At 34.6% G+C, this 12,717-nt stretch overlaps 1 pseudogene; it reads left to right on the forward strand.

Annotated features, from left to right (window-relative positions):
• The first annotated feature begins 5,435 nt into the window (after positions 1-5,435).
• On the forward strand, positions 5,436-6,854 carry LOC137714125 (receptor-like protein kinase FERONIA pseudogene; annotated as a pseudogene).
• The last annotated feature ends 5,863 nt before the right edge of the window (positions 6,855-12,717 follow it).

Consider the following 12,717-nt stretch of genomic DNA (forward strand, 5'->3'; position numbering starts at 1 on the left):
GATCCGCCAAGTTATTACTTGATTTAACATAAATAATATTAATAACTCCATCAGTTATTAATTGCTTGACATATTCATGTCTCAAACTAATATGTCTAGACTTTCTATTGTATATCTTATTGTATGCTCTAGACAAAGTAGCCTCACTATCGTAGTATAAAGAAATGGATGGCATTGGTTGTGGCCACAACTCTATTTCCAATAACAAATTTCTAATCCATTCCGCTTTTTTACCTACTGTCGCTAATGCTATAAATTCATATTCCATAGTTGAATGTGCTATACATGTTTACTTCTTCGAAGCCAAAGAAATTGGTCCTCCAGCAATTGTAAAAATTCACCTTGATCTAGACTCATTATCATTAGCACTTGTTAGCCAACTTGCATCTGGATATCCTTCAAGTAATGCTGGAAACTCAGAGTAAGTTAAACTCAGGTTAATAGTTCTTTTAAGATAACCAAAAATTCTATTTTTGCTTTCCAATAAGCAGTACCTGGATGACTAGAGTATCTAGAAAGTTTGCTTACTGCAACTGCGATATCTGGCCTAGTACAATGCATGGCATACATCAAAATTCCGATTACACTAGCATACTCAAGCTGTCCAATGGACCTACCAGAATTATTAAGCAAAGTTTCACTAGGGTCATAAGGAGTGTTTGCTTCTTTTATTTGTAGATGCTTAAACTTAAGAAGCAATTTTTCTATATAATGTGATTGACACAAAGCATAACCCCTACTATGCTTCGTTACTTTAATTCCCAAGATAGTATCTACTTCATTCAAGTCCTCATCTTAAATTTTGAATTTAGATACTCTTTAATTTCATACACACCTTTCATGTTTGTACCAAAAATTAGCAAGTCGTCGACATATAAACATATAACAACACCATAATCATTTGTGAATTTAGAGTATATGCATTTATCAGCATTGTTATGTCTAAATCTATATGATAAAATGACAAAATCAAACTTTTCATGCCATTGTTTTGGTGCTTGCTTCAATCCATATAACAACTTTACTAATTTAGGAACTTTATTTTCATTCCCAGGGAGAACAAACCCTTCTGGTTGTTCTATGTAGACTTCTTCATCCAAATCACCATTTATAAATGTTGTTTTCACATCCATTCGATGCACATGCAAATTATATAAAGATGCCAATGCAAACAATATTCTAATTGAAGTGAGCCTAGCTACTGGTGCATATGTATCGAAATAGTCCATTCCCCTTTTCTGCTTAAAACCCGTGGCAACCAGCCTGACTTTAAATGTCTGAATAGACTCATCTGTATTGTATTTTCTTCCTTTCCAAATTTCTTATGGTGACACATGTGTCTTTGTAGATGTAATTCTATTGTGTATATGACATGCAGTAAACAATGCTTCTCCCCATAAATATTTAGGAGTATTTGCATTGATTATTATAAAATTAATCATTTCAGTGAGTGTCCTATTTCTTCTTTCTGCCAAACCATTTTGTTGTGGTGTATAGGGTGCAGTTCTTTGATGTACAACACCATACTCTTCACAAAAGATATCAAATTCATGTGAAAAATATTCACCACCTCTATCACTACGAAGGCATTTAATTTTCCTTCCCTTTTGGTTTTCAACTTCAGCCTTATAGCGCTTAAAACACTTAAAAGCTTCATCTTTATTAGACAGTAAATAAACATAAGTGAACTTAGAACAATCATCTATAAATGTGATAAAATATCATTTTCCTCCTCTTGTTAAAACACCATTAAATTCACATATGTCAAAATGTATTAAGTCTAATAAATTTGTGTTTCTTTCGGCAGTTAGAAAAAGTTTCTTGGTCATTTTCGCTTGAATACATGTTTCACATTTATCATTGTAAACATCATTGCAAGCAATTAAACCAAGTGTGTGCTTGTATTTTAAAGATCTAAAATTTACATGCGCTAAACGTAAATGCCATAAATGAGAGGAAGATTCAACAATATAAGCAAAAGAATTCACTTTATTATTAATACTTAATTTGAACATCTCATCACAAGAATATCCATTCCCAACAAACATCCCATTTTTCGACATTATTAACTTGTCGGACTCTATAACAGTCGTTGTACCGTTCTTACATAACAAATTTGCAGACACAAGATTCTTTCTAATTTCTGGAACATGTAGTATATTAAGCAACGTCAATTTCTTTCTAGAAGTAAACTGAAGTTCAACGATTCATTTTTCTAGAACTTTGGCGGAATTATGATTCCCCATTAAAACCTGTTGATTGTCTGTTGATGCTTCATATGTCTAGAATTGTGCCTTATCATTGCACACATGTATATATATAGTAGCCCCTGAGTCGAGCCATCAATTGGATGATTTTATTGCCGTTGCTATATTCAGTTCGATAATCATGCCAAGATGCATCATTGATACCATTGCAACTATGTTATGAATTCCAGAATTTTCCACCATATTTGCGTTATTGGTCTTATTGGCATATTCCTCACTTGCTTTTCTGTATCTACAATCATGAATGTAATGGCCTTTCTTTCCACAATGGTAGCAGATAACATTTGTATTCTTTTGATTGTTGTTGGAATTGGTCTTCTTAAACTTCCCTTTGTCAATTTTGACTTTGAAGTTCATTTTGTATTTGTTTCCATCGACAATGTGAACTTTCGAGGAGTCTTGATTTGCAAAATCGTTATCACGATTTTAAGTTTCTTGTTCAATTTGAATTCCCTTTTGCAAATTCTCCAAACTAATATCTTCCACCATGTGTAGAAGTTTTTTTCTATAATTATTCCATGTTTGTGGTAATTTTTCCATAATAGTCCCAACTATCATAGGATCCGGAATAACTATTTTAAGTTCATGAAGCTTTGAGACCAAGACCAATAATTCATGAATTTGGTCTATGATGGGTTTGTTATCAAACATAGTGAACTTATAATATTTGAACATTAAAAATTAATCGGTACTTTTTTTCTCCGTTGTGTACTTGTGTTCAAGTGCTTCCCAAATTTCCTTTGAAGATTGAATGTGGGCGTACAAGTCATATAAGTGATCAGATAATGTGCCCAAGATGTGTCCTCTACATACCAATTCATCTTCTTCACGCTTCTTTTGATCAACAACTATTTAGTCTGTGTCTTTGTTACTTGGTTCACAAATAGGCTCCAATTTCGAGTTCAACACATATGACATTTAGAATAGTAAGCATAAAATGCATATTGTCCTTCCATCGGGTGAAATTTGATCCATCAAATTTGTCTAGCTTGTAGACATCTTGATTGATAATCTTCAAAGCCATGTTATCAGACTTGTTATCCAAGACAAAAATAACACTTTAAGATTGTTAATGTAAATGTAGAAATATAGAGAATAATTTGAATGATGACTTTGAGGTACGACTTGAATCGTTTCCTTAAAGTGTTATTTGCCCCTACTCGAATAAGTTTACTAAAGGGTTATTGGCAAATCATTTCCAGGATATAACAAAGTATGAAATATTCGATTAGCAAAACCGAATTGTATTCCCTTAGAAATAAATAAAAAGAAATTGTATGAATGTGATGGAGAGAGAAGAAAGAGTAAAGAAATTATGTGAACAACAAATTTCTGAATGAATTTCTCTTCTACCAATTTATAGGTTGGTTTTGGATATGCCTTCTCAGTATGGGATACATCCTTTGGTTTTGGATATGCCTTCTCGCTGTGGAATACAACTGAATTAATATTACAGCAATATGCCCAATACGCATGTCTGAAGCAAAGCATCAATTACCAAAGGTTATGTCTGTTAGTAAACTATGCACTAGTCAGGCATGACTTTTAGCAAAGTTGAAAAGTCACATTGCTTTCATTTGATGAGGAGTAACTGTTGGGCAAATACCCAACTTCTTCCGCACAAATATATTAATATAATATTAAAATATTCAACAACATGTGATTTATAAGTGTTCCTCCATTTGTAAGTCTAGGCTACCGCGTTCAAGTCTCCCATCAAGTCTTTCATCACTCTTTTCCACTCTTGACTTTTGATGAAAGCCTCGTTCCAATCCATGCATCCTTGCCATATATTGACATATAAACAATACAGTTTGGTTAAGTAGGAGATCAAATCATTCATCATTAAACAGACTGATCATCGACAAAGAGAAATGGAGAGCAATATGGTTGTTACTTTTGGTGTATTTGTGGCAATGTTTGTGCAAAGTGTGGCAACACAAAAAGTGCATGTGGTGGGAGATAACATGGGTTGGACTATTCCAGTATCTGGGGCACAAGAATATGTAAATTGGGCTGCTACTAACAATTTCAGAATTGGTGATACACTCAGTAAGATTTTGTACTCATCCTATAAACACGATGTTCACTCGTATTATAATTTAGAATTCATGAACAAGATATATATCATATTGTGATTTCTCATTATATGCTATAAACACGTTGCTGTATTGACTCATTATATTCCTTGTAGATGCTTGTGGTCTAATATCCTAGTAATAAGGTGTTAGGTTTCTACTTATCAATCCCGGGTTTGAAACAAACCTCTCTCTCCTTTAAATTATTTTATTAGTTTCAAACCCGGAAGTTGTACATAGAAGGGATAAAAAAAATCCGGGTAATGCTAGATAGACTAAATCCGAAGACAAAATTTACAAACTAAATGATATGTCACTAATAGAAATGAGCACGCTTATCAACGTTTAAATAGTAAATCGATCATTAACTTCTATGTCCTTTAGTTTTCAAAATTTTGTCTACAAATTTAGTGCCTGTAGCATCACCCAAAAATTCCTTACATATGTAATGAAACAACGTAAGTTGTAGATAGAAGGGATTACAAACGGTCTCTCTTGAAAGAATAATGGAACTCTAGAAGTTTGAGAGCAACTCACGATTTTCTGACTAAAAATATGATAAACTGAATAACATACAACCCTAAAAGTTGTTTAAATATTCTTAACAAACTGTAGACGCAAAGGAAAATAAAACAGAAAAATTAAAAAAAATAAAATAAAAGTACCCTTTAAACTTCATAATACCCAAACTTTTTGCAAGATGCTCTTTAGATTATCTATATATATTTATTTAAAAGGTATTGTTTAAAAATAATATCTAAATAAGTAAAATAAAAATATATATATAAAACAGTAAAAAAAAGCTAATTGTCATATAGGCAAGCGTGTGCGAAGAGACAAGTGATAAAGCCAATAATCAGCTATGATGTTTGTATGATGAAAGTATACTTCTCAATTGGAAGGAGACAAGTATTTTCTCAAATAATTATACCTCATTAATTAAGTTAAAAGTAAAATTTGGCCATATTATATTAGTAAAGTTTAAAGCTAAATAACCTTTTTTTTTTTTTACTCACAAAATTTCAATAACTCTCTATGCCAGTTTTCAACTTCATCACCGGTCAACAAAACGTTGTTCAAGTAACAAGGGCATCATTCCACTCATGCAACGAAGAAGAACGAATTGGCTCATCCCTCACAATTGGCCCAACAAACATCACACTCACCTCCGCAGGCAACCACTACTACATATGCAGTTTTAGCAGTCACTGCCAGGCAGGCATGAAGCTAACCGTCACCGTATCCAATGCTTCTCGAGGATTGCCACTGTCAAGAATAGTGCTCATCATCTTTGGTGTAGTTTTTGGCATACTTGTTCTCTCTCCAATCTTAGAGATTGTTTTGCCTCTTCTTCTAGAGATTTTCCATCCACGAGGAAAAGTCAAGTCCTTCAGCTCCAACCATGGGAAGAAAAAGTCAACAGAGACTCTGGGATCACCTTTATCGTCTTATTTGTGTCGTTACTTTTCATTGGCTGAGATTAAAGCCGCCACCCAAAACTTCAAGGATACTTTCGTTATTGGTGTTGGCGGGTTTGGCAATGTGTACAAAGGGTGCATTGACGGTGGTGTCACTCCTGTTGCTATCAAACGACTGAGACCGGAATCATCACAGGGGGCCCATGAGTTCAAGACGGAAATCAAGTTGCTTTCCCAACTCCGCCACCGCCATTTGGTTTCACTCATTGGTTACTGCTCCGATAATGGCGAAATGATCTTAGTTTACGATTACATGGCACACGGCACTCTCGGTGACCATCTGTATCGTACTGGTAACCTTAAACCTCTTCCTTGGGAACAACGACTCCAAATTTGTATTGGTGCAACGCGAGGATTGCACTACCTTCACAGTGGTGCCAATGGCTCCATTATTCATCGTGATATTAAGAGCACAAATATTTTATTGGATGAGAAAATGGTGGCCAAGGTTTCAGATTTCGGGTTGTCAAAAATGGGCACGATCAACACGTCCAAAACACACATCAGCACCATGGTGAAAGGTAGTTTCGGGTATCTAGACCCGGATTACTTTCGACGTCAACAGCTGACTGAGAAGTCTGATGTGTACTCATTTGGAGTGGTTTTGTGGGAGGTATTATGTGGGAGGCCAGCTTTGCTGCATACGGTGGAGACTAGGCAAATTAGCCTCGCTGAGTGGGCCAAGAGTTGTCATAGAGACGAAACACTTGACCAAATCATTGACCCAAATGTGAAAGGTCAGATTGAAGTCGAGTGCTTGAACAAGTTTGTTGAGATTGCTATAAGTTGCTTACATGATAAAGGAATCGAACGACCGTCGATGAATGATGTTGTGAGAGGCCTTGAGTTTGCACTGCAGCTTCATCAAAAGAGCATTGGAAGTGAGGGTGACAATGGAGTTGCCTTTACTAATGACCGCGGCAACCAAACTAGTAGTACCGAGCAAAGTTGTTCTACCAATGAATCCAAACAACATATATCTGTGACAATCTTCTCTGAGATCAACGACACGAATGGACGATGATGAGCAAAATTTTACAAAATGTGAGCAATATTCTGAAAATGAATCTCGATAGGACTTATGTATATGTGTATATTGTTGGAAAATATTAGTATTTAGGTTTATTTTAATGTTTGGTTTTTTGGGGATTGCCCCTAATAACAGAGTTTCGTTTCCTTGCCTATTAGGGTTATGTTAGTTTTCTATATATATATATATATATATATATATATATATATATATATATATGATACTTTGTTGCTCTATAGAATAATAAGTCAATCACAATGTAATCCTCTATGATTTGTAGGCTTCATTCTTTATTTTCGGTTAATAAAATTATATTCATTTGATATTCGTTTGTTCATCTGTTTGTTCATATGGTTAGTTTGTTTGTCACTACTCTGATTTTCAACCTATATGACATTGGGTGATACTTAGATGCAACATCAGACCTATATGACATTGGGTGACACTCAGATGCAACATCAACAACAATGGAAGCCGAAAGATGCAGCAAGCAGCCAACAGAGAACAGAGAACGGAACTATGAAACATTATTGTCAACTGACTTTTGAATTCATACATGAAATGTTTCAAATTTTGAATCACATTATGAAAACTGCAACAGACTTTAGCCATCGTAATTAACAAGGCTTGGATTGGGTTTTCGTATATATGTAATATAAGTTCAGCAAACAATAAGAATTTGGAAACAAAATCAACTTTGATGAGATTCAGAATTATCATTGAAAATATGGTCAAGAATGTCATATACAAGGCACTCTTCTTCGTACTAAAACAAATGTCATCACATAATTTCTCCTATCATATTATATCACAGTGGAAAGTGGACTAAACCGACAGACTGCTATTCAAAATTTGGCTTCAATTTCCACAAACATCACAATCTAAGCAAGTATGCAAGATCCATTGCATCCAAGTAACTTGGGGAGCTCACTAGTGCTTAAACTGTTTCATGGCTCTTCCAATGCACCATTCGAGTACTCCTCACCAGCAATAGCAGATGCTCCATTTGATAACCAGTTTGTGCTGTTGGAATTTGAAAATGTGGAGTATGTAGATGCAAGGCCACATTTTCCACTCATTGTGTTCCTATGCAGTCCCTATATATGAGTACATACATTATGTATTCGGTAATTTCTTATACTTTAGTAATTCACTTTTCGATTCATTAGAAATTTGTTTAGTCCCTATATTTATTTTATACCTATTTATTATGGGGATTGGCCCTATTTACAGACTCTAGTAAAGATGTTCTAATACATATCATAATCTCAACAATACACAAAGAAGATTAAACCGAACACTTTTTGGTCTTGAATATTGTCATGCGTTTTTTTTTTTTTAGCAACCAAAAGAATTGCTAATTAATTGTGGGAATTTAATTATTTTGCAGTTGTGTCATTTTATCAGAGTGATGAAAAATAGGGGTGGGCAAATGGATCTTGGACCCGGGGGAGGGGGGCGGGTCCTAGCGGTTCGAGCCGGGTTCGAGGCGGTTCCATATATTTTAAGGAAAACTAATGAAAATGGTTTGACAACTTTGAGTTTTAACACTAAGGACAAAATAAAGGGTAAAATGAATAGTACCAAGATTGACTTTTTAGTATAAAAATGTGGTTTTTCGTTAAAGTGAATAGTACCGAGAACTTTTCGTTAAAGTTCCCTATATTTTATACACAAAAACGGGATGAGACGAATTGGGTCTGCATGAATGGTGGGGCGCGGTGGGTACAAATTTCTGAGGACATGAGGCCCCCACCCGAACCGTACCCACCGTCTAATAATGGAGATTAATTCTTCACCGTTCAATTCTCACACACACATACAATTCTCACACACATACTGTGAGGACCTGTATTTTCAAAAATAATTATATATAATTATGTGTTGTATATACTTATTAATTTCAAAAAATTTTGTATTACGTCTTATTTAATCGTTAATTCCTTTATTTTATTTTTCTGTACTCTAATTTACTATTATTTTGAACCAAATAAGTTCAGTACACCATTACGGTAGTATTTGAACTATATATTCATATTATTCATTTTCTTTCCTTTTACATTATTTTATTAAGTTGTTTGTTCTATTCTAATTGGACCAAAACCATAGCCAATTAAAGGGCTTTTACATGATTCCTATCAATAGCTTTTAGGCGGCATAAGTTTGCTTGGTCTGATCTCACCTTCCTCTGTGCCGACTTCCCTCTCCTATAAATAGAATGTTATTGCCTCGGTTTTCTTCGCTGGGTAGGTGAAACGTTTTCTATCGGGGTTTACTCTCTCTCAAGTTTAAAAAGTTTTCATTTCTAGGTTTTCGTCTTAGTTATTTGTCTCATATCTTTGTATGTTATTAATAAATTATAAATGTTTGTATCTAAACTAAAAAGGGGTTGTTGGGCATCGTTATGCATATGTATTTGAATTCGTTCATACTGCTGATTTAGTTTTATAGAAAAGTCTTTCTATTCATGTTGTTCTTTAGTGATAGCCTCTTATGTTTTGTATTTTGCATGTTACATAACAATACCATGTTGATTCCTACTCTTTGAAAGGCACTGAACTTTAGGAGACTTGGATGCTGCTCTGTTGCAAAGAGAAGAGTCAAAGCATGTACTGCATATATATGTATATGTATGGATGTGTGTCTATTGTTAAATGAATAAGCATGTTGGTAAATGGTTTTATGTACAATTTAATATATACATACTACTTGAATGGTTTTTAAGGCAAAAGACTTTTGAATAAGCACTATACATGTTTGCTATATACGAAACTATTTTGTACAACATTATAGTCAACCAAATGACTTTTGAATTGAGTAGCGTGGAACTGATGAGTTTTAAGTATGTTGATTAGTATTAAAATTCATATAAGGCATTTGGTAATTTTCTTATACTTGTGAATAGGAGCTTATAACAGTTGTGGTTTCTTGTGTTATTATCTCAGAGCAATGCTTTGAAATCCAGGTAGGGGAAATACGGTAGACCTTTACAGAGATTGATCTTCTTAAATTTCGTGAAGTGTTATATTATTGTTAATATTGATTGACTGATTGGGGTTGGATGATAATTGGTTATATGTGTATCATTGCTTGATTCGAATGTTCATAGAGTTGTAATTGTGAACTGTTGTTGGAGTGGTGTTTCATTGGTGATAATATGTGGAATATGAAATGAGATTAATTGTGCATCATTCATGATGTGTTATGTGATTAGAGTTTCAGTGTTGAGAAAGAATTGGAAATGAAGGTAGTTGGAAAGGATCTTTTGTGTAGTTGAGCCAAACTCTTAGCAGGTACCAGGTCTCAGGTGAGCCCACAGTGCACAGATTGTTTAAGGGTAATTGGGACTGGCGACGAAGGGTTTTGGCAAGATGACTACAAAAGGGGAAATCGGGATGATTGAGTTACAAGGGGTTAATTTGTATATTAGAACATTTGAACCACCACTGCAGAGGTAAAATGCATGGTATGGGACGTGCAGGTCCGCGTGTTTTATTATATAAATTAACGGGGGTAATTGAAGAGGTTGCATTGCATTCATGCATTATTAGCAATAATGATTTGATATTTGGCTATATGATTTCATGACACTTAATTTAATATTGTCAATTACTGTGATAAGGTTATGTCCCTACTGAGCGATGTTGGTTGTTGCTCAACCCTCACCTATTATTTTACAGATGAGTTATTTGGCAAGACATGTGTTATTTGGCAAGATAGGTGTTAGAAGAGCTGAGGTTGTGATTAAGGAGAAGTTTAAGGATTATAATTTATTATTTTTGTACATCCTGTAAGGATTATGGAGTTATTTTAATAAGAGGAGTTTATTTTTCCAACCCGTGTCAATTTCCTTTAAATTATTTTAGTCTTGTAAAGAATTATCGATTTCTTGTTATAAGAGGAATTTCATATTTTCTCAACCAGTTTCACTTTCCTTTTATTTAATTTAATTTTTCTAGCTTGCGCGCCGGATTCGGGTTTGAGTTTTTCCTGTTTACCCCGGGTCTGGGGCATGACATACACATACAATTCACACACACAGTTATGTCAGTTCACTTTTTCTGTTTCTCAATCTCTCCCTCCTAGACTGAATCTCCACAGCTCAGTTCTCCCTCTCGAATATAATCGTTGATTCTGAGACTCAGTGACTCTCCTCTTTCTCTCTCTCTCTCTCTCTCTCTCAAACTAACTGACTCTCATCCCTCTCGAATCTCGATATCTGAGCTCCCTCCCTTCTGAAGTTGACTCTGACCACCACCACCACCAACTCCTCTCAACTCCAACATCCACCTAACGGTCTGTCTCTCAAAAGGTATTCAATTTTTGGGATTAGGATTGAACAATAAATTAGGGTTTTCTAGATTTTGGGACTTTGGGTTCTTGATTTGCTGCTTGTGTATGAGTTTCGAATTTGGTTTGCTGCTAGTGTATGAATTTTGAATATTTAGATTTTGTGCTATTGGAGAAGATATGACAGAGTTATGGAGAAGAAAATGGGTGGAGATGTAAAGAGAAGTATGCAGACTATGTATAGGTTTTAGATCCAATAGACAGGACAAAGAGCTTTATCACTGGAAATCTGTGTTTGGCGTTTTCATTGCTCTGCTACACCAGTAAAACACAATTACTGCAACATGCAAAATAAGAATAGGCTACTTCTCTATTTGTTTTACACTTTTATTTAACGAATTAATCTTTAGCCGTGTGTGTTAATTTTTCCATCTGATTCATTTCAAGTTTGTTGTTTTTAAGTGTTGGATGCTTGGATAAAAGATTCATGTTTAGACTAGAAGATTAATTTTTCCATATACTTCTCCATTATTTCATCCTCTATACAAAAATTAAAAAAAAAAATTACAATTAGATCCGCGAACCTGGTTCGAACTGGCCCGTTTAAAACAAGCCGGGTTAGGATCGGTTCTAGGTTTAGAAATTTCATTATCCACCCCACCTTGCCCCGTTACATTTTAAAACGGATCCGGTCCGGTTCCTCCAAATTGGGCCTAGCCCGGCCCGTGCCCACCCTTAATGAAAAACAATCCTGTTTTTTTTTTTTTTTGTGGATTCAATTCTCACCAGCTTTTGTTTTCTCTAACAACTAATTGTCCAACCCAATAACGATTTAGCTCTACTAATATTATATATATATATATATATATATATATATGTATCTCTTTGTAAAATACCCATAAGAGTCGACTGAGAGCTTTAAAATCGTAGAATTTTCAAAGGTGTCAAAATCGTGGAATTTTCAAATTTAATCAATATACGTTGTTGGACAAAAACATGAAAAGTGACTAGCATATTTCCAAAAACTAATTCAGTATTATAAAGTTCTTAAAGAATTTTTATTTTCATATCTAACATAAGAGTGATGTTATTTAGACATTAAAAATTAACATATTTGCTCTTATACTTGTAATATATAGGTGAATACCACATACATTAGTGGGACTCCTCTACATTAAAAATATATCATCAAATGTGTCAGATTTTTGCATTAAATAACGTTATTAAAAACGAGATTCAAAACTAACTTTAGAAGGTTCAAAACTTTCCACTCTAGCTCCTGTTCATTGGCATGGGAATGTAAATTGCAAGCACACAAAGTTGGGAAATTATTCGGTATGCCCGGAATACGAGATAGTATAGCACTTGTGATTTTATACGTGTTCCTCCACTTGTATAATGACATGTGATGTACCACCTGGTATTCCGAGCACCGAGCGCATTGAAAAATTTATTCAACAAAGTTACGATAACCAATCGCCCAACATATAAGCAAACGGTCCTAGATGCAGGTCAAGGCTACCGTGTTCAAGACTCCTATCAAGTCTTTCATCACTCTTTTCCACTCTTGACTT

This window comes from Pyrus communis, chromosome 16, assembly GCF_041283825.1.
Source record: "Pyrus communis isolate YQ-2024b chromosome 16, ASM4128382v1, whole genome shotgun sequence".
NCBI lineage: Eukaryota > Viridiplantae > Streptophyta > Magnoliopsida > Rosales > Rosaceae > Pyrus > Pyrus communis.